The 27,721-nt window shown below is 38.2% G+C and overlaps 1 protein-coding gene across 13 annotated transcripts in view; it reads right to left on the bottom strand.

The window, feature by feature from the left end:
• The window catches only part of LOC105499370 (ARF like GTPase 15), a 437,434-nt gene that overhangs the window by 182,914 nt on the left and 226,799 nt on the right, over window positions 1-27,721 (bottom strand). The window contains exon 6 of one of the 13 annotated variants that reach the window (XM_071098937.1): window positions 1-27,721. This exon is cut by the window's left edge and continues 2,325 nt beyond it; it is cut by the window's right edge and continues 23,316 nt beyond it. The exons of the other annotated variants lie outside the window; for them this stretch is intronic. The gene's annotated coding sequence lies outside the window, so the exon portion shown is untranslated. 13 annotated transcript variants of the gene reach the window in all.

The following is a 27,721-nucleotide window of genomic DNA, read 5'->3' as shown; positions in this document are numbered from 1 at the left end:
GGAAGGCGATTGGATTATGGGGGCCAGTCTTTCCTGCACTGTTCTCATGATAGTGAATGAGACTCATGAGATTTGATGGTTTAAAAAAAAAAAAAAAACAACAACCAGGAGCTTCCTTGCACAAATTCTCTTTTTCCCTGCTGCCATCCACGTAAGATGTGACTTACTCCTCCTTGCCTTCTGCCACGATTGTGAGGCCTCCCCAGGCACGTGGAACTGTAAGTCTAATTAAGCTTCTTTCTTTTATAAATTGCCCAGTCTTAGGTATGTCTTTATCAGCAGCATGAAAATGGACTAATATATATATACCATAAGAAAACCTGGCAAGAAAGTTAAAGGTTAACAGGAGAGGTTAACAGAAAACACGAGCTGAGCCCAGGAATGAAAAAACGGTGAATGGCATTCCTCATCAGGAATCCCACAAAAAGAAACAGCAAGGAAATAAAATGGCCAGTGGAAGATGTGAATTTTAGCAGACGCTAAAGATAGAGATATCCAGGACTTGTAGAATGGTAGTTTCAAGAAGTAGTTCCTCTGGAGTTGCTTGTTTTCTTCTTTTATGTTTAAATTCCCAGTTATGCAATCTAATTTCCTTAGCTCTCACAATAATCCTTTCACAGTAGAATCATTTTACTTAACTTCAAAAAGAAATTCTTCATACGTGAGGCATAGGATGTCAGGAAGAGAGAGGGGGAAAAAACCCCTAAACAATGGGTAACAGTTGATAATAAATCCCGTACAAGGCAAGGCATCGCGAGGATACAGCATGTCTTCCAAGTACAACTGCCTTATGCCTTGACAGACTATGGGCTGTTGACAAGTTAAGGGGTCTGTGGCTTGATAGACACATTTCCTAGGAAATGAGGATTCTGCAGGTGGTTTTCACCATGCTGCCAAACTGTTGTGGGAAAAACAGATTTAGAGAAACTAATGAACTTCTTTATCCCCATGCTTCCCTGTGTCCACCAGAGCCACACTCATTCTGCGATCCCTGAGTCCAGCTTATGGGCAGACATAAAGCAGCATGCTTACCTGATATAGTAAGATGAGCAGTAAACCCAAAGCTTTAAATGAGGTACAGCTTTCTCACACAGCACAACGGTACCTTGATGGCACAGCACCTGAATTTAATTGCTTTTACTACTTTGACTTTGGTGTTGAGGAGCACGGATATGTATGACAAACTCATAATTCAATACTGTGAACTCATTTCTTGTTATTATGTTTCACTTGAAGCTGTCTAAATGAGTTAGAATAACTCATTTTTTTTTTTCACCCAAAGGGTTTGCCTGTTACATCTTGTTTTTATCTCAATTAATTTTGTGTCTGCTGGACTAACACAAATTACCACTTCCATGTCTTGCACTTTTGATGTAAAAATAAAGCTAATTTTGGAGGTGTTTAAAGCTTTATTAATATTTATATGGCCATTAGCAGTGCCTATGATGTGAGCAAGCTTCTTTCTAAAACTTAGAAATTCTCCTTCCAATACTGATTCTGAGCTGCAGCATTCCCACTCTGACCACATCATTTTTAGCATTTTTCTTAGGGCACACAGAGGAATTTCACACAGGGTCACAGAAAAGTTGGTTTGGGTTTTCCTACCATTTATCTTACCCATTCTGCTTAGTGAGTCAGACTTACATAATACATTTCTTTCTCTGATTTTCTTCAGAAATCCAGAGGCAGCACTTTCTCCCACGGAAGTGCATGGGTGCCGTGTAACAACTAAGCACTATTCCGCCTCTGTTTCCCTTCTCCAGCCTGGACTCAGACTGGGCAAGCAAGAACATTGTCACGAGTGTTCTAATATGACACTGAAATACAATGATGAGATTCTCTCTCAAAACGAAGAAAGGATGCAAAGGACATGATCCATACGAAATAATGTGGCCTATGACTCCCTCTGCACTCCCCCGTCAGTTCCCCCAACCTTAAACAAACAAAAAAACCCACCAGTGCTTTCAGCATAGTAGGGCAGCTAAAGAAGACCAAAGAGGAAATGTGACCATCCAGTGGGAATAATAGGTCCTGAGGCTAACCACATATAATAACGGAACAAGTAAAAATAATTGAATTGTGCTTAGAGAAACGAGGATTGAGAAAAAGGCAGTGTTGCAGTAGTCTTTGAGAGTATGAAGCTACACAGCCAGTTTTCCTGAATATTTCTCCCAAGTCTTCCATTTTCTGGATATGTGACCTCAGGCATGTGATTGGCCCACTCTGTGCCTTAATTTCTTCATTTGGAAGATAGGGATAATATTTGTACTGTTCTCCCTGAGGTTTTATGAGCACTAAAAAATCTAAAAAAAAAAAAAAAAACACCAAAAAACAAAACATTTACTTAGAATAGTGCCTGGCACATATTAAGTATAGTCGATCCTCAAATAACAGGGCTTTGAACTGTTTGAGTCCACTTACACGTAGATAAAGAAATATAGTATTAGTGGGTTACAAAACCCTCATAGATGGATAGTCGACTTTTTGTATACTTGAGTTCCACAGGAACAAGCATGTGTGGATTTGGAATGGGGTGGGGATAGTCCCAGAACCAATGCCCTGAGTATACCAAGGGTCAACTCTACTCCATAAACATTTGCTGAATGGAAGGGTTTGGACAAACTAAGTCAAACATTAAACTGAATAGCAAATAAGATATAATGTACATTAAAATGACAGGATCTGTAAGCTATTTCTAGCTACAACCATAGAATTAAATAAATTTGAGAAGTAAAATGCAAAATAAAGGAGTTTTAATAGTTTTCTGCTATTAAAAAAGGGAAGATTAAGATTAATTAAACTAATCTTTAAGGTAGGTATTCCCATCATGTTTAGTAATAATTTGTCATTAATGCACATATATTAATCTGGCATCTTTCACATATTGCTTAGAGCTATGCTGACAAATATAACAGCCACTAGCTACATCTGGCTATTGACAGCTTAAAGCATGGCTGGTACAAACTGAGATGTCTTGGCTGGGCACAGTGGCTAATGCCTATAATCCCAGCACTTTGGGAGGCCACGGTGGGCAGATCACCTCAGGTCAGGAGATCGAAATGAGGCTGGCCAACATACTGAAACCCTGTCTCTACTAAAAATACAAAAATTAGCCGGGTGTGGTGGCATGCACCTGTAGTCCCAGCTACTCAGGAGGCTGAGGCAGGAGAATCACTTGAATCCAGGAGGCAAGGTGGTTTCAGTGAGCCGAGATCGCAACACTGCACTGTAGCCTGGGCAACAGAGCGAGACTCTGTCTCAAAAACAAACAAACAAACAAACAAACAAAAGGAAACAACCAAAAAACGACAACAACTACAAAAAACAAATTGAGATGTGCTATATGCATAAAACGTACATTACATTTCAAAGACCTAGCATGAGAAAAATAATGTAAAACCTCTCATTAATAATGCTGATTACAAGCAAAAGTTATAAAATGAGTTAAATAAAATGCAATGTTGAACATAATTTCACTTATTTTATGTATTTTAACACGGCTACTAGAAAATTTATATTATGTACGTGGCTCACTTTTGTGGTCTGCATTATATTTGGATCAATAAGGAATATAAACCGCACTATTATTACCACTACTTCAAACTGACAGTTATTGAGTTCTTACTCTGCTAGATGTTCGAAATATATTATTTCTAGCTTCACGATACCCCTATATTTTCTCTCCTTTTATAAGATGAGATGTTCTCAGGGTGTATATTGCCCCAAATCACAAAGCTACTAGTGTCAGGGGAGGAATGAATCCACATCTGTCTGAGTGCAAAGGCTGGTGCTTTCTCCTATAACAGAGACCACAAGGAACTAGAAAGGCCTAAGCCCCCACTTGCCAACAGAAAAGGTAGGAAAATAATTCACAAGCGACATAGTGCACATATGAAAAGCAAAAATGTAAATTAGAAAAAGTATATACATAAGGAGGCCATTTGCCATGTTTTCATAAAAATTTCAATACAGAATTAATTTAAAAGTGCTAAATCTGATACCTAGTTAACAGCAGAAAATGCTTAGATGTTGTATGACACGAACAATCAGAATACAACACTATGCATACACTTACCTCGGCTCTGTAAAAGGATCTATGTATCATGAAAGAAGACTGACAGGAACATTCAAAATTGATAATATCTTTGAATTAAGGCAATTCAAAAATGAGCAGGTGGGGTGGGGACTTTGATCCTCAGGGGACATTTGGTAACATTGGGAGATACTTTTGATGGACACAACTCAGGGGGTACTACTGGCATCTAGTGGACTGAGGCCAGGGATTCTTCTAAACATCCTATAACACACAAAACTACTCCTCAAATTGCTGAGATTACAAAATCCTGTAATAGGGTAATGGTGTCATAATTTCCTCCTCTGCCTTCCACATTCGATAATGTTAAATTGTCTTACTATACAAAAAACGAAATTAAAAAAATATAAAAAATTATTACTAAAAAAGCAACAGAAACTAAAGCATAATCGCCAACATAGAAGGTTATTTTATATATGGGGGTAGACGCTAAGTAAGAGAGGAGGGTCTCTTAATATAGTAGCAAATTCCTTCTAAATATTTCTTAGATTCACTAAAAACGACATCTGAAAAGGATATCTGCAATTACACATAGATTAAAATTTGGCTGTGTTTCTTCAATCACTACTTGCCATTGGAATGACGGTTTCAACATCTAACAGGAAATTGGCACTCCTTTCACTGTTGGGATAGCATTTGCTAAACATCAAAATATTTTTTCTCACTCCTTTGAGCAAGTAGGGCTTCACATGGGTGTTATTATTACTGAGATTGACAATATATGCTGCTATTTACACTGCATTTAGGAAGAGATGGGAAGAGAGAATTTTTCTGACAGTTTTCTTCAGTATCTGCATCATTATGATAAAAACCAGAAGCTTAAAACTCACACTTGTATAAATTCTGTTTAAAAACTACTCATTTTGTGAGCTTAACTACTTGTACTAACAGATTACCTGATTAAAGATTACACAAAAGTAAGTATACATGCCATGCTTGCAGGCATGAAAGAAAGGAAATCTGAAAGCTGTTTAAATACTCATCTTTTTGTTCATTCATTCAGTTACATCAAAAAGGGAATTTCAGAATAAAAATATCTACAGGAAGAACCTATTTAAATAGGTTTATTGATGCTATAAGGAAGGCCTAATCACAGTCTATGAAATGCTTGCGCTGCATCATTTGACCACAGAAAACTCAAGAGCTCTTTTACTCAATATAGCCAGAGCAATGAACAATTTAGTTTTTTCCTCTCAGAACTAACCGTCGTCTTTGTAATCTCCAGTAAACAGCACACTGCCTGGCACATAGTAAGCACTCAATAAATGTTAGGTGAATGAATGAACATTTATAAAATCATACCATGTTCTATCCAGAGTTGTGCCAAATCTCCTGACAAGAAGTCATATTTCAGTTCCCTTTCTCCTAAGTTTCATTCACACATTCATTCACTCATCAAAACCTTACTACCCACCTGTAAGCTTTTATAGCATGTCACACGTACCACCTTTATGATATTTATCACTTGCTGTTTTAATGGTTTGTATGTCTATCTCTCTCACTAAAGTGTCAGCACTTCAAAGACAGAGACCATGTCTTGACACTTTGTTCTCTGATTTAATCTTCAATAAAGAGCTGAGGAAAGGAAAATAATGGTTCAGAGAACTTGCCTACAGTCTCATAATTTAAAAGTGGTAGGGCTATGATTTGAACTGAGGATGGCTCACTACAAACTGTCTTCTTTCCATTTTACCAGACTGTAGAGAAAATGAGAGTGAAGGCAGAGTGTGGGATGAGAAGAGTGTGAATTAAGATAAAGCAGAACAAAGAAGTTTTAGAAGCTAAGTAAGACCCAATCAGTGGGTTCTATTGCATCAACACCGAGGAACAGAAAGCGCAATTCAAGAAATCGATATGGACAACTGCAGAGACCTCAGAAATAGTCTCTAGAAAGTCAATGTATCTAACATTTATGGAAAATCAACCACAATCATTTGGACCAATCTAGGTGAACTTTTAGAGGGGAAGAACTGAATCTCTTTTCTGTTTCTTTATCTCTAATTTATAATTTGTTGGAAGAATGAAAGACTATATGACATAACCCTAGTGAAAGAGATCGCAGTCCTGTAGAGTGACCAACAGATGAAAGAGGTGAGATAAATCCTATTAATAGGCAGCAAATTATCAGACTGGAAAATTAACCAAAACAAAGCAGACAAGAGATTCTGCAGTAAATTTAACCTAATTGGAATTTTCCAAGTACAAAAAATTGAAATGCTTATCAGGGTCATGCCATCTCAATGTAATGATACCCTGAACAGGCTCTTAGTAAGTACAATATGTTAATATTGGTTTTATTTGTTAGAGACAAAATGACAGAGTAATTAGGAAAATGAGCTCTGGAGCTCACTTCACTGCTTGAGTTTTTAGCTCAGCTCTGCCATTTCCTAGCTATCTGACTTTAGGTAACTTAATAGTGCCACTTGTTAGTAGATTAAATGAGAGCTATGCAAAGCAAAATAGTACCTAGTATAATACACATGCTTAATAAATGTTTGCTGTTAATTGCACTGTCATTTTCAAAATGTTATATTAACACATAAATTTTTAAAGAATCATGGGACTTCAATATGACATTCTAAAATTACTGAAAGTGAAAATACATATTTGTTAATATTTGGATAAATCTAGAAATCTGGAACATTTTCATTAATTCAAAATTAATGAAGTGAAGCCAAACAAATATGGATGATGAGGGTAATAATGATGATAATAGTAGTAATTCTTCTAAAACATAATTGTATGTACTAGGGTTTGAATCTTTGTCCCCTCCAAAATTCATGTTAAAATTTAATCCTGGCTGGGCTTAGCAGCTCCCCCCTACAATCCTAGCACTTTGGGAGGTCAAGGAGGGTGGATCACCTGAGGTCAGGAGTTGGAGACCAGCCTGGCTAACATGGCGAAACCCCATCTCTACTAAAAATACAAAAATTAGCTGGGAGAAATGGTGAGCAGTAAGTAGTTCCAGCTGCTCGGGAGGCTTAGGCAGGAGAATCACTTGAACTTGAGAGGCAGAGGTTGCAGTGAGCCCAGATCACGCCATTGCACTCTAGCCTGAGTGACAACAGCAAAGCTCCGTCTCAAAAAAAAAAGAAAAACTGAAAAAAACAAAACTTAATCTCAAATATAACAGTATTAAGAGACAGGGAGGGCTTTTTTTATTTTTTATTTTTTCTGAGACGGAGTTTCACTCAGTCGCCCAGGCTGGAGTACGGGGGCTCACTCACGGCTCACTGCAACCTCTGCCTCCTGGATTCAAGCAATTCTCCTGCCTCAGCCTCCCGAGTAGCTGAAATTACAGGCACTCGCCACCACATCCGGCTAATTTTTGGTATTTTTAGTAGAGATGAGGTTTCGCCATCTTGGCGAGGCTGGTCTGAAACTCCTGACCTCAAGTGATCCACCCACCTCCGCCTCCTGAAGTGCTGGGATTACAGGCGTGAGAAGAGGTGATTGGTCATGAAGGGTTTTGCCTTTATGAATGGAGTAGCCCATTCATGGATTAATGGATTATCATGGGAGTGGTTTAGTTATCAAGGGAAGGTCTGTTATAAAAGTTAGTTTGGCTCTGGGTTCAGCCCCCTTGCCATGTGATGCCTTAGGTCACCTCAGCACTCTGAAAAGTGTCCTCCCAGCAAAAGGCCCTCACTAGATGTGGCTCCTCGACCTTGGGCTTCCCAGTCTCCAGAACTATAAGAAATACATTTCTTGGCTTGGTCTGGTGGCTCATATCTGTAATCCCAGCACTTTGGGAGGCTGAGGTGGGTAAATCACCTGAGGTCAGGAGTTCAACACCAGTTTGGCCAACATGGTGAAACCCTGTCTCTACTAAAAATACAAAAAAAATTAGCCAAATGTGGTGGTGAGCGCCTGTAGTCCCAGCTACTTGGGAGGCGGAGGCATGAGAATCGCATGAACCCAGGAGGTGGAGGTTGCAGTGAGCCAAGATCGTGGAGCCACTGCACTCCAGCTTGGGTGACAGATTGAGACTTCGTCTTAAAATAAAAAAAATAAAAAAATTTAAAAAATTTTAAAAAAAGAAAAAAAGAAAGAAATATATTTCTTTTCTTGGCCAGGCACAATGGCTTATGTCTGTAATCGCAGCACTTTGGGAGGTCAAAGAGGGAGGATTTCCTGAGCTCAAGAGTTTGAGACCAGCCTGGGCAACATGGTGAAATTCTGTCTCTAAGAAAAAAACAAAAATTAGCCAGGTATAGTGGCACATGTCTGCAGTCTCAGCTACTTGGGAGGCTGAGGTGGGAGGATTTCTTGAGGCAAGGGAGGTCAAGGCTGCATTGAGCCATACTCATGCCACTGCACTCTAGCCTGGATGACAAAGTGAGACCCTGTTTCAAAAAAAAAAAAAAGAAAGAAAGAAATACATTTCTTTTGTTTATAAATTACCCCGTCTCAGGTATTTGATTATAGCAACAGAAAGTGGACTAAGTATGATTATGTGTGTGTGTGTGTCTGCTTAAAATGGTATCTTTAGATATACCAATAAATAAATGTTTTTAATCAGAAAGAAATGATGGGAAGCCTGAAAATATACATATTGAACATCTCAAATTTCAAAGAAGAAGAGCTGATCATTCTCATAAGACTTCAAAGTGACAGGGAATCACAGGCAAGATAAATAACAGTTACAGTTCAGTCTAAATCAGATTTTTCCCCCCCTAAAGCCGGCCCTAACCTCAGCATTCAAGTAGGAAACTTGGAAGTCCCAAAGGAAGTTTTGGTACACTAGTGTTCAGAAGTGCTTTTTGGTACATTAATGTTCAAAACCTCCTACTGAACTATGTCAGGGAAAGTGGAAGCTGATTAGAAAATAAGAGCTCCCGGCCGGGCGCGGTAGCTCACGCCTCTAATCCCAACACCGTGGGAGGCCGAGGCAGGCGGATTATGAGGTCAGGAGATCAAGACCATCCTGGGTAACACGGTGAAATCCCATCTCTACTAAAAGATACAAAAAAATTAGCTGGGCTTGGTGGCGGGCGCCTGTATTCCCAGCTACTCAGAAGGCTGAGGCAGAAGAATCGCTTGAACCCAGGAGGTGGAGGCTGCAGTGAGCCGAGATCGCACCACTGTACTCCAGCCTGGCGACAGAGACTCCATCTCAAAAAAAAGAAAAAAAAAAAAAAAAAAGGAAAAGAAAATAAGAGCTACACATTTGCTATAATAATAATAATGAAATAGACATCCCACACCCATAAACCTGCCATTGTATTACTCTTATTGTTGTCAGGACATTTGCACTGACACTGGGCCAATTTTTGTTTAACTATAAGAGGTTTCAGGATATGTCTTTAAAAATCATACCGTGTACAAGACAGGTTGGATACTATCAGACACGATCACTAACAAAACAGCTCCCCGTCATCAATCCTACCATCTGTCCTCCCAGTTTTCTCCATACACGGCCTTGGTTGAACAGATTTTGAACTGGCCAAGGTCACTGCACAGCTAGCCTCCACAGATGGGGACAGTGTGAAAAACCTAATTGCAGCTGTGGATAAACACAAACAAGGACACACATGGTTGGCAATACCCCTGTCTAGACTTGATGGTGGCTCAGTGTCACTAAGCACAAAAAACAAGGACATAGTTTCAAGGTAACTATCTCTCAGGGATAGTACAAATGCTATCATCGTGTGGTCTAAATGTCTCCGAGATATTTAAGTATCAATTTACGAAATGGTAGTAGACAAGTAATATTTCCTATCATACATACGTTCTCTCAAATTCTCAAGGGAAAAAAATGCCTTTCTTAAACAAAAAGATACAGCCTGGGAATCAACACAGTGCCATACTGCATGTGAATGTCACAAGCATGGCCTGCACACAACACAGAAGATATTGCATTAGGGTAAAAATGAAATATCCTGTTTCCACATATTTATTTCATATGTATCAAAATTTCCTTTTCCCACTCCCTTTCCAAAACAAATTACTTGGTTAGAGACTTTACTTTGTTTTTGTTTCAACAAAATTTAATTTGGTACATACATCTTCTATTCTATACCCCTAAGACACTTATCAAAAGAGAATCACACTGAAGATGGTATCCTAGATTTTCCCCCTTGAAATACATATGGCCCCCGGGAAATGTGGATTGTCAATGTCTTCTCTAGACACTCAACATGTCTGGTCACTCAGGTTTAAAGCCAAATTGGTTATGCATTACTTTTTGAGAAGTTGTTAAAACTTAAAATAAGTTATCAAGTCAGTGATATTTCAAAAGATTGTTGATAAAAAAGAACATGTAACTGTAACCATACTGAACAGTTGATTATAGAACGACATGTCAGTGCACATATGGCAGTCGGATAAATTATGCACATCTGGATTACTTTTGGCAAGAAACACAGCTAAGTGTCTAAAGCCAAGTTTAGCAATCTGTCACTAACAATATGTACATTTATTTTAAAATGTCAAGGGCTCAAAGTCATATTTTCTATTTCTTCATAAACTTTCCAGCTCTTCGTAAGACAGCAAACAGGTGACAAAACACATTGCCCAAACTGCCAAAGGCTGTATAAATAAGGGGTAATTTTGAACTTCTCACCACATGTATAAGAAGACTCAAAGTCTGAAACAAACTCATGTGTTGTGGGATGTACTGACACACAGGTTTCAAGTGAGAGTGTTACCATTTCACTTTAGAAGTTGGTTAGAAAATGCTTTCATTTAAAGATATGGCTGGCTTACATGGAGTAGTAAACAATATAACACTCTGGGGAAAGCAAATGGAAATAGTCTGGTGGTGTCTCCTTATAAAAGGAAAAGACCAGTGTCTCTGTGATCACCTCAGATTAAGTTTCCTTTTTTCCACTGCCAGTTACTGACATCATTTAAGCCCCAAAGAAATGTTTTCCTACTTCCAGTCCCCTTGATTAAAAGAAAAGCCAAGAGACATGAAGGTGGCTCTCAAACTAGCAGTAACAAGAAACTTTACAATGGGATGTATGAACAGCAGCCAGGTGGGAATGTAGCAGTACCTGTAAGCACAAAACTCATCTTGACTATTATGCCGCTTCCTAGTTTTTCTAGCATTCCAAGCTTCTTAACAGCTTCAGTAAGAATGCCAAGATATGTCATGGAGACTGGGTGGGGTCCCGTCATTCCAGGTGTTGCCTTCCAGTCTCATTTGTGTTGGCAGCAGAGAAAAACCAGAGTGGAACTATTTTATTTACGGAGTGATAGCTGAATATTCACACTCTGTGTCAGCCTTTCTTTTAGCTCACCAATTTGGTAATTTTACTGTTGACTAGCATCTTTACTACATACCAGATCTAGATTATAACATGTTCAAATGGTGTGTGCGGTGGGAAACCCTGTGTCTCTAAATCGTACAGATTGGTATTCAAACACCAGGTCCACTGCTTACAACCCGAGCCTCATCTAAAGAGCATGATTATCAAGCACCTACTTCACGTTGTGCTTGTGAGAACTAAGCACCTAAAACCTAGAGAACATTCAAAAATATTGGCTATAATCCATTTCTGTTCCTTTCCTCCTTCTTAAAGTGACAGACTGGGACTAATAAACTCCACAAACCACAGATTGCCAATAAAATGTTGTAAATCCAAGAGTAAGCTAATAAACAACTGAGAAGAAGGAAGAATAATAAAGAGGATAAGATCCTAAGAGGAAAAGATATTTAACTTTTAATTTGTGTCTGCTTTTCTGCTTTTGTAAAGTTTGATGAATAAAGCTACTGAAATCTACGCAAGCTTAAGTGTCTTTCCCTGATGAAATAAATAAAAGACAATTGCCTGTGTTATTAAGAAAAGGCACATGTTTTCAGAATTGTCAGTTTCTATCATTCATCAAGTCAGAGAGATTTTAATTTAATAGTATTAGAGGCACAGTGAAAAATACATCTCTTTCTTAATTTTGATATTTTCTATTTGACTATGAAGCTTAATTTTTAAGTTATGTCACATTAAAAAATGCTCAAATAAAAGACACATACAAGAAGGTAAAAGAGTAAAAAGATTTTTAAATTAAATGAGTCCATTTGCCCGTATTTCACTTCCCTAGGCCTCAGTGGTAGCAGTCTTCACATACTATTCATGTCCTTTAGTCTTTTACTCCCTAGACTCCTGAGGAATTTTATATCCCCACAAAACAGAAAAACTCTAGAAATACAAATTAAGAGAAACACTTACAGAAAAACCCAAAGCAGATCTGACAGAATGATTCTTAGCACTGAATACAGAAAAAAAAAAAAGTCCTGGCCTATCATTATACTGTACTACTTTAAATGAGTTAAAGTCTCCTGGTCCAAATAAGCTATTATAAGAGAATTTACAATTTAGATGGTTAAATGAATGTTCATGATCTTTGCCAAGTTCAGGAGAATAAATACAGGGGGTTCTTTCAACCCTAGGAATCTGTTATTGTCACTAGACACACAAGGTAGACTTGAGAAAAAACTGATATACTTTCCCCAGGTAGACGTGAAGCTTCTTCATATTGAATTATAGATGTGAAGTTTTAGCAAATACTAATTTCCATAATTTTTCTATCATGTTCATTTAAGATTTTATTCACAAAGCAGCCAAAGGCAAAAAGCAAAAACAGAAGCTAGAACAAAACAGTCTTTGGGTTAATAATATATATTCCTCTTTTTTTTTTTTTTTTTCTTTTTTGAGACAGGGTCTCGCTTTGTCCCCCAGGCTGGAGTGCAGTGGCATGATCTTGGCTCACTGCAACCTCCACCTGCTCCACCTCCTGGGTTCAAGTGATTCTCATGCCTCAGCCTCCTGAGTAGCAGAGACAACAGGTGTGCACCACCACACCTGGATAATTTTTGTATTTTTAGTAGAAACAGGGTTTTGTCATGTTGGCTAAGCTGGTCTCAAACTCCTGGCCTCAAGTAATCTGCCCGCCTTGGCCTTCCAAAGTGCTGAGATTACAGGCGTGAGCCACTGCACCCAGTCATAGATTTACTTTTCAATCAACTACCATAGAGTTCATGTGGGGTTTTAATTGTAGTAATCTTGTATTTAAGCTATAACCTCAATAAATACCATATTAAATGTGGTAAAATGAAGAGTACGGACTAGGTAAGAGGATGAGATCTAGAATCAGAAAGACCTGGATTTATTCACTGACTCTGACGTTTGTCTTTTAACACATTATACTATCTTATATGTATTCATAATAAATTTGTATCTGAATATACGTGTGTACATGTGGAAATGATACATACACACACACCACAGAGTTGGTATGAGGATTAAATGAGTACCCAGCACAATGCTTGGCAGACACTCAACAGCAAACTAAGAAATCAGGATAGTATAGCAGGTAGTGTGATGAAAAATTATGGTTGCATATCATAATATACATTAATATTAAAGCCTTTCTGATAAACTATTTGAAACAGTGACAAAGAACATACAGAAACTCTTTGAGATGGTATTCCTCACTGCAGAATTAAATCACAATGAAAGTAAGAATCCTATAAAAATCACCTTCCCAAGGCCAAAACTTACATTTTTAGCTGACATCTCTTGTTACAAAGGTACTAAGTTCTAACAGATCGTGGAGGTGTATAATTACAACACTTAAAAGATGAAACTAAATGAAAAATAAAATTCATAGTGTTAATAGAGTCCAATGTAGGAGTGCTTTTTTTTTTAATCCCCTAGACTATGTACAAAACATCCGTGGAGGAAGACATCAGCGTAATTCCTAAAAAGGCTCCTGTGCTCATCACCAGAGGCCTCCAACCACTGGACCACTGTAGTTGCCACATAATCTGTCTGAAGCAGATTCTTCCTCTCAGCAGTTGCTGAAGGAGTGGTGACTTCTTATTAGATTCCCGTATGATTACATATTCTGTGCTATCCAGGATGTTTCAAGTAACTCCGAAGATATTTAGTTGTGCTTCATCATCATAAATGAAGACTTAACAGGGAGAAACTAAGAGTACTGATAATTTTTTTTTATGTCTGTTAACATATTGTCATTCATTTACTCAAGTTCTTCAAACTCTGACCTCCTTTTGGCTGAAATGCAACAGGATGAAGGATGATACTTTCTCAAACTGTGATGTTTATTTAAGGATATCTACCACTCAAAGAAAGAAAATAAATGTGGTAGGAATATCATGAAAATAACACAGAAAACATAGCTCCAGAGAAGCAATGTAAAAAGTGTCTTACCAGGCCCAAGTAGAAAATCACCCTCTTTAGACAGTTCATTAAACTTTTCAGAGATTAATCACTAGAGAGATTATAGCATTGGCTATGAAATTTATGGAAGCATTCCCCTAGAAAATGAATGCAGACACGGAGCCATAAATGTAAAGAACTCTAAAGGAAGCAATCTTCCAAACAAGTGTTGAAAAGGTCTGAAGGAATCTGGTTGTCTATGTCAGCCATTATATGGGGAAACATGATGCTCACTGTTCTAAGGAGAAAAATGTTCAAACATTTATACTAAATGTTGCCCTGGGGTTCTCATTACTTAATTAACATGCACACATAAAGTCTGGAGTGTGTACAACAACAGCTAGCCTTAATAATGGGTAAGTCGCTTCAGCCTCTTTTTCTAATATTCTATTTTAAATTGTGAACCTTAATCCAGGTAAGCTGTCTGTCATTTGGCAAAGATGTGAGGTTTTTCACCTCAAGAAAGGGTAGGTATGTAGGGCAGTTCTATCATGACCTGATTTTTAACTACCTTTCAAGGGATACCTTATGATGTGTTTGTGAACACTTTGGTGGATTCTGGGACCTTAAGACACCATTCATTTGAAAATATGTAATTAATAAAGTATTGTGGGAAAGATGTGTGAAGACAATGTCTTTCTTGAGTTATGCTAATTTGATTACAATAAATCTAAGAAAATTCTAAAGTAATAATTTCTTCCAAATAACAGCATTTCCAGTACTTAAAGGACTGTCCCCACAAGAGTCTTCTGAATTTAATTTAATTTGTCTATTATAATACCGTCTAAAGTTTAACAAAAAGCAAGCACAATGAGTTATTCCTAACACCCAAATTGACGGGGTTTTCTCATTACTGAATCGCATCTGCTCCTAAGCATGCTTACATTGTTATCAGTTGAAAATCCTCAGAATAGCCTGTGCTTACTCCACGGGCTGGTCTGAATAACAGCAAAGTGTAGAACCCATGACAAGTCAGACAGTAGCAGTACTACACTCTCTGTATATAATTCATTGACCAACACCATATGAGTGAAGAAACAACACGAATGACCACACACAGAACCTTCAAGTCACTAAATGATACACAAGGAAGCTCAGTAACTCCTTCAGGGGTAAATTTTATTTTAAACTTCTATTTAGACACATATGAGAAGGCATACTAGTACTCCACATACTAGTTTTAAAAGCACTGGCCCATGGCAAATATTCAACCCTGACTCTATCCTTACTTCATGGGATGGTATAAGACAGGAGTATCCTCCAAAATTTCTGACCTCCCTAACATTAATAGCTAAAATGACTATTCTCGCTAAAGTAACATTGACCGAACATTTCCTAAACAAAACAATTACAATGAGCATCATTCCCAAATACCAAAAACATCTTAATAGGTGTAAAATATTAAATCATAAATAAAAATAATCACATATAAGTTAACTCACTATCTTAGTGAACCTTGATAGCATAAAAATCAGCTTAACATAACTATTAAATTTTATTACGATTAAGTGCTATTATAAATAATATGCTTGTTTTAGTAGTAAAGTATCGCTTAACTAAAGTGATAAAAAGGGGAAAATAACTATTTAAATGAATTACTATCAATACCTTATTTAATTCAAAAGAATTCAGTGATTTGTGCATTTCGCTAAAACATCAGATTTAATTTACTGTTATTTTAAAAAAGTAAACAAGATTTACAGATTAATAGCAAGTATTTAAAATTTTACAATTTTAAATTACAATTTATATAACAATAAATGATCAGAATAAAGTCAGATGCTGGAATAGTCATGCATGTATTAATGCCTATATTATACCATTATTTTTAGTTCCTGAAAATAAGTTGGCTTTTTGTCATCTCATCCCTTTGCTATGATTTCGCTGGATAATTATGCACTGAAGTTCATTACTCAAAGCATCCATTGTTGAACAGAATCAAAATCACCCAACCCAATAACCACAGAAGAAAGAACTGAAATAAAATTGGATATAACCATGGATCTTAACAGAAACAAGTAACAAGCAAATAGCGCCCAATATTAAGTGCTAATGCAAAATTCCATTGCCTTCTTTTCACTTGCAAACTTACATACTGTCAACATTTTCTGAAACTTATTTTGAATAACTCCTCTTATTTTCAAGTATAGGAAAATTAAGACACATTGAAGAGAAAAAAAATTCTATCATCCCCCTTTCTAAATGTTCTTTTCAAATGAACAAGATAGGTAGATACCTGTAGAAAATTGGGCAGTGAGTACAGGCAGTGATATAACTGTACTAGAACACCAAAAATTCAAAATAAAAACAAATTTAAAGATGCATATTAAGGCCAGGTGTGGTGGCTCACACCTGTAATCCCAGCACTTTGGGAAGCAGAGGTGCACAGATCACCTGAGGTCAGGAGTTCCAGACCAGCCTGGCCAACATGGTGAAACTCTATCTCTTCTAAAAATACAAAAATTAGCCAGGCCTGGTGGCACATGCCTCTAATCCCAGCTACTTGGGAGGCTGGGGCCAGAGAATTGCTTGAACCCAGGAGGCGGAGGTTGCAGTGAGCTGAGATAATGCCATTGCACTCCAGCCTGGGTGACAAGGGTGAGACTCCGTCACTCACACACTCACACACACACATACACACACACACCCATGGATGTATATTAATTTAATCACTTAGTCCTTTAGGAAATAACCTTCTATGAATGCTATGAGTACTTTCTATGAACAAGGCCCAATATTAGGTATATCTGAATCACCATGTACTTCCAAGGTAGTGTAATCGTTTTCAATAAAACATAGGACAGAGGAATTCTAAAGTTGAAACAGCTTTGGGTATTCTGTTAAATAAGAATATTCTTGAAGATTAACAATTTTTAAATACTGCACAAGAGAGAGGTGAAGAGTTGAAAGGATTAGAGACAGAAGCAAAAGCCATCGCTGCTAAGCACATAATTCATTCAGTGTTGCTGGTTACAAATGATATGGTATTCAAGTCACTTTTTCAAGCTTTTCATTTTTATGCATAATTTCTTCAAAGATGCCTTTGGGGCTGGACAATTTCAGCCAGTAAATTATTTTTTACATAAGCATTTAGGTACGGCTATAAAATCATTTTTGCTTGTATCATGTTCTCATCATCCCCAAGAAAAACCCCATCGTCCCCAAGAAGAAAAAGGCCTAAAGTTTTGCGTTTTTAGATTTTCTTAACTTCATCTGAAATAATAATAGAAACATGTTAAAACCAAGTATTTGAGTATTAATAAAATTCTAATAATATTCATATTCAAAGTAGTTCAAAATTCACAAAATATAAATATCAAACAGGGAGTACACAAAACCCTGAGAAGTCTACTCATCAGAGCAAATTCAGCTGAGTGCCGTGAAACTCCCCTCTCCTTTAAATATCACAACAGAGGAGTGAGGACAATTCTCTTCATTCATCAGAAGAAGATGGGGACCCAAACGTTTTCTAAATTTCAAGTCTATAAGCATCTTAGTTTTCTAGGAAGTCCACGATCAAGATGCCAAATGGTCAGTTTCTGGTGAGACCTCTCCTGGCATGCAGATGGCCACCTCCTAGCTGTGTCTTCACACAGGGAATAAGAGAGCTCTTTTACTCCTTCTTCCTCTTCTTTCAAGGCCACCAACTCTATCAAATGAGGATCTTACCCTTATGACCTCATTTAGCCTTAATTTACTTCCTAAAAACCCTATCTCCAAATATAGTCATATTGGGGGTTAGGACTTCAACATATGGACTGGGGGAAGGGCACAAGTTGGTCCATAACTTAAAAAGAAAATTATGTCCTATGTCATTCATGAAAGCATGCATTATATAAAGGATTGTTGTGTCTAGTTATTAGTTCTTGTGGGATGCCCATTTAGCCTAGTTTGAAAATTTTTAACAAAGCAGTTAAAAGTATTCAATCTATTTGTTTGAAATAAATTCTTCTATGGGTACTAATCTAAAGATGGAATTGTATCATAAGCATATTAAACTCGAGAAAGAAAGAACTGAAACAGTCCCTTACCACCACTCCATCTGAACTTATGTTCTGAAAATGGAAGACACGAATCCTGATATGTTTTGCTGTGTCCCCACCCAAATCTCATCTTGAATTGTAATCCCCATAATCCCCACGTGTCAAGGGAGAGACCAGGTGGAGGTAACTGGATCATGAAGGTGGTTTCCCCCATGCTTTTCTGGTAATAGTGAGTGAGTTCTCATGAGATCTGATGGTGTTATAAGTTGCTTTTCCCCCTTTGCTCAGCACTTCTCCTTCCTGCTTGCTGCCTTGTGAAGGAGGTGCCTTGTTTCCTCTTTGCCTTCTGCCACAAATGTACGTTTCCTGAGGCCTCCCCAACTATGCTGCACTGTGAGTCAATTAAACCTGTTTCCTTTATAAATTACCCAGTCTTAGGCAGTTCTTTATAGCGGTATGAAAACAGCCTGGGCATGGTGGTTCATGCCTGTAATCCCAGCACTTTGGTAGGTCAAAGTGGGCAGACCACTTGAGATCAGGAGTTTGAGATCAGTCTGGCTAACAAGGCAAAACCCCATCTCTACTAAAAATACAAAATTAGCCGGGAGTGATGGTGGGCACCTGTAATCCCGTCCTGGCTACTCGGGAAGCTGAGGAACGAGAACTGCTTGAACCCAGGAGGCGGAGGTTGTAGTGAGCCAAGATTGAGCCACTGAGTTCCAGTCTGGGTGACCAAAAAAAAAAAAAAAAAAAAAAAGGGGAAGGAAGGAAAGAAGGAAGGGAGGGAGAAAGGGAGGGAGACAAATACAAATCCCCACAATAGGTCTCAGTTCTCGGGGGCTTCTCATGATGAGAACACCTCCACCACAGTGTGTGATTCTAGTATTTAAAAACGAATATTTCTTTTTCATCCTGCCCTTGAATGCAAATCAAATACTACATCTTGTGCATAACAAGAGAAACAGGAAAATGCTCCACTGTTGGAAGAAAACTATAGCATGAAAGTTCTAAAAGATTTTCAAAGGAAATTTTAACTTTTTATAATTTTTATCCTTATAGGCTGACTTTTTTTTAACCACCATAATATTCACTGTGGTTTTAGAAGTTTTGCCCCTTCAAAAACCACATATGCATATGTGTGTATAGACAGACACTCACATTTGGAAGGAAAAAGTCCTGGTAACATTTTTAAATTATCATCATGAAAAAGTATCTCTTGTGGCTGCAAGCTGAATACATTCTACTTTCCAGAGATACACTAAAGACACATCATCTAATCAACTATTACCCAGCTAAAACAGGAAGAAGCCCTCACACCAGTCCCTTGGCTCTCCTTTTTCTCTGTTTTTCTCCCGTTTGTTTCTGAGTGCATATTTCTCTTGTACCTTTAATGCTCAGAAGGAAGATGAAGCTTCAGCTAAGGCCTACTTTTTCCTTCTCAAGCCCAATATTTAGATGGGGGAAAATCAGGTGCAAAATCACCTTTTGATTATATGCAAATTTGTCAAATTTTTCCATTAAATGGGATATTAAGGAAATAGGGGCTGCTGAAGAATTGGGCATAGTAAAAGACCTAGATTTGAACTAATTTTGTCATTTTATTTCTGACTCTGGAGGAGTGGCGACCTTTGTTGAAAATAATGGGAAAATGAAAAGACAGACGAGGCCAACATATCTTCACATTTTAGAATAAAAATACGGGAAACATAAAGAAAAATATGTAAGCAAATGTGGTATGTTTAAAGGTTAGGATTTCACACAATGCATTTATTTTTCTCACTAGTTATGTTTGACAATGGGGCTTAATTTACCAAGGAAGAAATAACCATGATGTCTTTCTACTGTCTAGAGAACAAATCAAAGAATTGTATTTCTTGAGCGATGCCTTCCAATTAAAAAAGAATAAAGGAAAGAGAAAAGCTCATATATTCCATTGAGTGTGTAGCAAATACATAGTATCACTGTGGCTATTTAAACAATTGAGGCCAATGGAATTAAGGAGAACTTCTAATGCAACTGAGATTGATTCAATGGTACACTTTAATTTTTAAGTGTTTTTCTTAAATATTCTATGCAATAGGGATTGAGTACTCATTTGACTAACTTACCGCGGGGTGGTTGTGCAAGAATTAAATGTGCCTTGGCTGGATATTGACAATGAAATGAATCTGAATATACTTAAATGTGATATATACTGTTGTTTTGGGTCAAAAGTTTTTTATGAGAAAATATCACCAATTAACTAAAATCAAGGAGAAAATGCCATTTTCTCCTCATTTAGATTCTTTTAGGAATACATTCACTCTATTTATCAGTGCAGTACCTGTCTTTATTAGTAATAGATGTAAATGTTGGTTCTCTGAGCTGTCAAACTTTCAACTCAAACTTCCTAAAGTAAATCGATGACTATAATACATGACTATAATAATGTAGAACTGTGATTTCTGCACAACATCTAATACGTTTTGAGTACCATTTAATCTGGGAGTTCTTCTGTTTCAAAGGACAACAATACTTCAGAAAAGGTTTATCAGTGATCAGTTGTTCATTATTCAACGAAGATTTATCATACATATGCTAAAATTAAATGGAGTAGGGAGGAGGCTGGGGAATTAATCATACAGAAGAGAAGATGACTGAGTGATCTATACAGGGGTAGTAATCCCCACACTGCCAGTGTTTATTCCATAGCCAGGGTGCCACGGGAACCAAGGAGCTAAGTCGCCCAGTCTTTGGGAGGAGTCTCATCTCAGAGGAAACCAGGAAGTCTTCCAGGAGGACCACTGGACATTAGCCAGGCTAGGGGCGAAGGGCAGGGGCACTGCAGGCCCCTGGAGTGCTCTTGTACAATTAGCTTAGCCAGTGGGCCTGGCACTCTCAGCCTGTGGAACCAAACCCACAAGGGGTCTAGAAGGCCTTTCAGGACACCGTATGCTTCAGAATAGGAGCAGATTCTCAGTCCACAGATGGTTCTTGATAGAGTGGCTGGGTGGGGTAAGACTATTCTTGGGCTCATCTAATCTTAGAGATCTGGAGACTCCCAGAGGGGTGGAGGAGTAGGATACTTTTGGGGCCACTACAGTGGTACTGACTTTCTAAAAAAAAAAAAAAAAAAAAAAAAAATTGAGAGGCTATAACTTAAAGTGATCTAAATTTATTTATTTTTAAGGGAAAAAGCACAACAGAAAGAACAATCAGTCTACCCTTCCTCGTCAGCACTGCCCCTCGACATCTCCCTGGGAGAAGCTGTAAGACTGCCATTGTTTTTGTACGATCCCCAGGATGCACAAAGTTGTGGGGAGCCTTCACATTGCCCTCTCCCCTCCAGAGCTAGGTTTGTCTGTGGCATTAGTGCACTGAAAGCTGAGGGGTAGGGTTGGATACTCTCTGGAGGACAAAGTGCTAATGCTCAGTAATTCTGCAAACATATGAAGACAACATTGCCTACCTGCCAAGGGTGTGGCACCATGTTCTGGCAAAAAAAAAAACTGCAACTGATTTCACTCATCCAAACAAATTCTTAGGGTGTAATGGGAGTTGAAAAACATCATCTTGGAAGCTACTAAAGGGACAAACATGATATGAAAATGATTGGGTGGGAGAGGTCCTATTTATGAATCCTTAGTGAGGCTGTTTTATGGTTCAGATATTATTGCTTTGGCTAATGTCTGAGTATATGTATACACAGATTTTAATAAAAACAACCATGAAATTTGAGAATCCACTTCACTGAATTTATAGAACAAATATATCTTGAATACTACATTTTGGGTAAGGCTGAAATCATTCACTTTGGGTGAACTGAAATGACACTGCTACCATGTCTTTTCTCTACAGAACAGGGAAAGAACGACAATAAGAACAAATGAATTGTTTAACCCTGTGATCTTCAGAACGCTTAGCAAGCTACTGTGAATCAAAAGACACTGCAGAACAATCTTTGGCTTTACTTGACAGTATTGAACAGGTCTTATAATTCTATTTATCTTACCTATTAGTCCTTTATTTTACTCCCAGTGGCCTCATTTCCTTCTCCTTTCCTATAGTTTACAGCAAAGCAATTTGAAATAGCAAATCAAAATATTATCCGAGGACAAAATGTAATAAATCCAGAACTGAGAATAAGTTTTTAAGAAATTTTTGTTGCAGTGTGACTTAGCTGTGACCCCCAAATATATAATCAGTGGTTTCATGTCATTGAACGTACAGACTAAAATTACCAGTTGGCGATGAATTAGGGAGGAAACAGGGGTCCTTCACCACAAATATTTTTATTAGTAGTGGTTTATAACATCTGGCAGTTGTGCATAAAATATTTTAAAATTCCCTTCAGCTATCAATATGTAAATTATTGCAAAATTTATTAGGCTAACACTTTCTAACTTGTACTCTTAGATACAGAATAAAGATGTTCTTGATATCTGGAACATTGCAGTTGCTTCCACTGTCTTTGGCAGGTTTTCACTAGGAGAATGGTCAGTGCCATAGGTGGTAACCATGGCTTAGAAGAAAAGAGAAGAGGTAGATGGGTCCCAGGACAGGCAGACTAAAATACCTATATTCTCTCTTAAGCGTCCCATGGCTCCGGGCACCACACATGAGCTTTTTTTTTTTTCCTTTTTTTGACGGAGTTTCACTCTTGTTACCCAGGCTGGAGTGCAATGGCGCTATCTCGCCTCACCACAACCTCCCTCTCCCGGTTTCAAGCAATTCTCCCACCTCAGCCTCCTGAGTAGCTGAGATTACAGGCATGCGCCACCACGCCTGTCTAATTTTGTATTTTTAGTAGAGACAGGGTTTCTCCATGTTGGTCAGAGTGGTCTCAACCTCTCGACCTCAGGTGATCCGCCCGCCTTGGCCTTCCAAAGTGCTGGGATTATAGCCATGAGCCACTGTACCTGACCTCTACACATAAGCTTAGCATATGGATACTTCAGCTAATCTGGGACAGGTCCAATGAATATTTCCATAGTTTATCACTTTGGAAGTTACAGGCTTTTTTCAAAATCCCCTTTAATTGCTTATTAGTTCTATAGTTTTATAAAGGCAAATAGCCTCATGCTGCTTATAGGAACTTTAGGGAAGTGTTTTACAATCTCAAGCCTTCAAGACATTGAGGCAATGAAAAGGCCATTTTTTTTTTTTTTTAAGTATGTGTTTCGCAGTAGCTTAAATAGACATTTACCAGATGTAAATTTTATCAGGCTTTGTGTTGAAGAGATTTCTTCAAGTGGTGATTGTTGACTCTAACTGCAGTGTATTTTATGGTCTCTCCAGATAGAACAGGAGGGAAAAATGAGAGTATTAACCCTTCCTCTACTTGCTATTAGTTAATCCTAACAAATACTCTATGAAACATACATGCTACAGCCAAAAAATACACACTGGCCCACTATACTAGGAGCAAAAGAAATCAGAATGGGTTAAAAAAACAAGGCAACCAGCCTAATGATAAGTACAATGAATTTGGCCTTCATTTTTCTAGGCTCTGGGTTTGCTTTTCACAAAAACTGCAATCAAGTTCCTGTAGGCAGTTGACTTAATGATTTGAAAACAGTAGGACAAACAAAACATGAAGCCATATGGGAGAGATGAGGAATTTATATATGCAAAGTCAACACATACTTTATGGCTAAATAATTTTCGTGGTTTTAATAATTTAAAAAATGTTCAAAGCTGAATTAATATTTTCATGTTAAAACTGGGTAAGCAGAAGTAAGGTGTTTAAGAACTCAGAGTCGCTGGGTGTGGTGGCTCACGCCGGTAATCCCAGCACTTTGGGAAGGCGAGGCAGGCGAATCACGAGGTCAGGAAATCAAGACCATCCTGGCTAACACGGTGAAACCCCGTCTCTACTAAAAATAAAAATACAAAAAAAAATTAGCCAGGCGTGGTGGTGGGTGCCTGTAGTCCCAGCTACTCAGGAGGCTGAGGCAGGAGAATGGCGTGAACCCGGGAGGCAGAGCTTGCAGTGAACCGAGATCGTGCCACTACACTGCAGCCTGGGCGACAGAGAGAGACTCCGTCTCAAGGAAAAAAAAAAAAAAACTCAAGAGTCATATAACCTATACATGGTACTGCTGAGATCTTGGGCTGCAGCTCCTGGTTTCTATACTAAGCTGTATTATTATGCTACTTTAGCAATTTCCAGCCCTAGATCTCCTTAATAAAAGCATGTTATGGTTAGACCCTTTGAATTCTGCCACTTTCAGGAAGTAGCACCTCTGGTTTGGATAGCTAAAAGGAATAGCAGAGGTATTAAGCCACAACTGCACTTACCACAAATATTCCAGTCTTTTAAAATACAAACATGTGACTGTTAAAATATAAACATGTGACTCATTTCCATTGGTATTCACCACTTTCACAAAGACAACAATGGAAGAAGCCATTAACACTGCTACATCTACAGACAACAAAAATGAAACTAAATGGCTCCAAATATATATATATATTTGAGACAGAGTCTTGCTTTCTTGCCCAGGCTGGAGTGCAGTGGCACGATCTTGGCTCATTGGAACCTCCGTCTCTTGGGTTCAAGTGATTCTCCTGCCTCAACCTCCTAAGTAGCTAGGATTACAGTCACATGCCACCACGCCTGACTAATTTTTGTATTTTTAGTAGAGATGAGGCTTCACCATGTTGGCCAGACTGGTCTTGAACTCCTGACCTCAAGTGATTTGCCCATGTTGGCCTCCCAAAGTGCTGGGATTATAGGTGTGAGCTACTGTGCCCAGTCGACTCCAAATATTAATAAGCATAATCAGGGTACTGTATTTTGGATATTAGCTGATTGATTGTACAGTTACAAAAATATGATGCATCCTAGGAACTCTCCATTAAAATTTTCCTGTTAAGATAGCAAGATATACTGTCAACTAACATGGCTGTTTCCAGAAAGCATATGGGAAGGTGATAAAGAAGGGGCAAATAATAGAGCAAAACACAAAAAGACCAAGAGAAGAAAACAATTAATTCTATAATTGGGGAACTGTCAGGACAAAGATATGTATAAATTAAGATAAAGGAATGTGAAGTATGCAGTGCTGACTGAAGAGGTCATATGGGATTGTCAAAACTGGGCTAGACATATGTGACTAAAATGGCAGAAAATGTGAAGTAAAAGAAAACCTGCAAAATGAAATTAAACAGAACAAAGACACATAGTATATACACATAGTACTTTAAAACAAAACTGTAAAAAAAAAAAATCATCTATTTGACCATTGAAAATAAGCATTTTCCCATCCTTGCCATTGTTAGCATGAAAATGATTTTCTGAGCTTGGTCAGAGGTAGAGTAACCTGATGAAACAATCAAGGCAAAACCCATTCTCAATGTGAAAAGTAATGAGTATTTTAATCAGTTCGTGTCCGAGGACAACAGTGGGCAGCGCAACCCCAGTGAAGCATAAACTCCTAGCAGACAGGAAGCTTCCTGAGGGCAGCTATAATTTGTTGTTTACATGGAGGCCTAGCAGAGTCCTTTTCATACTGTAAGTGTTCTATGAATGTTTGTTGAATTAACTTCTACTTAAGTAGCTCTCTTTTCTAATCAGCCTTAGCAATCAAGTAGTTTATTTAAAAAAAAAAAAAAAAGTCCAAGTATTTTGGAAGTGAATTTTGTAGCAGCAAATTCAGGATGGGACCAATGACCTACAAATTGAGCTGCAGCAAAATATTGGCTGGGAACAAAGTAGATCCTAAAGGTGGTTTTGTCAGACAAAGTGCGACAAATCTCACTGAAGAGCAGCATTCATATGGAGTCTTGTCCCACATGAATGATTACTTGAAATCAGTGATAGAATCTCAAAAAGAAGTAATTTGGTAGTGCAAAGTAATGCTATTCAAAGCGCTGTAAAAAGATAAGCAGGCATTCTTCTAGTTTCAGCTCCAGTACCACCCCCCCACCCCCAGGAAGCTGGCTCAGCCCACTGCAGTCCATAACGGTTTTTGCCAACTGAACTCAAAGCCCCATTAATGCAGAAAATAATTACAATCTACCCTTGTGGCATCTATTAACTTTTCTTTAATCATGTTTTGTCTCTCCAATTAGACTGTAAGTTAATTAAGGGTAAAGAGTTTCAGACATTTCTTCTGTAGCCATCACATCTAACACTATACAAGGGTGATTTAATATTAAATAATAAATTTAGGTAATTTACCACATTAATAGTTACTATTAATAGGAAAAAAATCACATAATCTTCCCCATAATTATGGAAAAGCATTTGATAAATGTCCTCATCCATTCATAATAAAATTCACTTCACAATAGAAAAGGATATCTTTTATAAAAATGTCTTTTACCTACTACCAGATTAAAGGCATTTATCTATTTAAATAAGTAAATATCCCACAGAAAACATCACACTTAAAGGAAAATTGTTGAAAGCATTCCTTTTGTAAGCCAGAGGAAGTCAGGAACACTTTCTGTCACCAATCCTATTCAAAATTGTTCGGGAGATACCAGTCAATGTAGGTAGACAAGAAAAAGTAATCAAAGTAAGACGTGAAAAGGAAGGAAGAAATTTTCATCTGCTAATGAATATGTGAAGACATGTATTAATATAATATTCAAATGAATCATAAGGATTAAAAGTCTAAGTTTTCTGTCTATATAAACCAACATACAAACGTGCATCTCTTGGCCAGGTGTGTTGGCTCATGCCTGTAACCCCAGCACTTTGGGAGGCCGAGGTGGGTGGATCACGAGGTCAGGAGATCGAGACCATCCTGGCTAACACAGTGAAATCCAGTCTCTACTAAAATTAGCAGGGCATGGTGGCTGGTGCCTGTAGTCCCAGCTACTCGGGAGGCTGAGGCAAGAGAATGGTGTGAACCCGGGAGGCGGAGCTTGCAGCGAGCCGAGATCGCGCCACTGCACTCCAGTCTGGGCGACGGAGAGAGACTCCATCTCAAAAAAACAAAAACAAAAACAAAAACAAATGTACATTTCTTGTATTTTACAGCAACAATTAGAAAATGTCACTTTATGCACAAAGATTTGCAAAATTTTAAAACCCAGATAATACCATATACTGACAAGGATATAAACAAATGGAAATTCTTTTTTTTTTTTTTTTTTTTTTTTTGAGACGGAGTCTCGCTCTGTCACCCAGGCTGGAGTGCGGTGGCCGGATCTCAGCTCACTGCAAGCTCCGCCTCCCGGGTTCACGCCATTCTCCTGCCTCAGCCTCCCGAGTAGCTGGGACTACAGGCGCCCGCCACCTCGCCCGGCTAGTTTTTTGTATTTTTTAGTAGAGACGGGGTTTCACCGTGTTAGCCAGGATGGTCTCGATCTCCTGACCTCGTGATCCGCCCGTCTCGGCCTCCCAAAGTGCTGGGATTACAGGCGTGAGCCACCGCACCCGGCCACAAATGGAAATTCTTATCTACTCGGGGAAACTTCTTGGTAGTACCGAATAAGGTTGGATATGCATATATCCTACAACTCTTTCT

The sequence above is a fragment of the Macaca nemestrina genome, chromosome 6, assembly GCF_043159975.1.
Source record: "Macaca nemestrina isolate mMacNem1 chromosome 6, mMacNem.hap1, whole genome shotgun sequence".
Classification (NCBI taxonomy): domain Eukaryota; kingdom Metazoa; phylum Chordata; class Mammalia; order Primates; family Cercopithecidae; genus Macaca; species Macaca nemestrina.
Note: the sequence above shows the minus strand (reverse complement) of the source record. Positions and strands in the feature narration are given on the sequence as shown.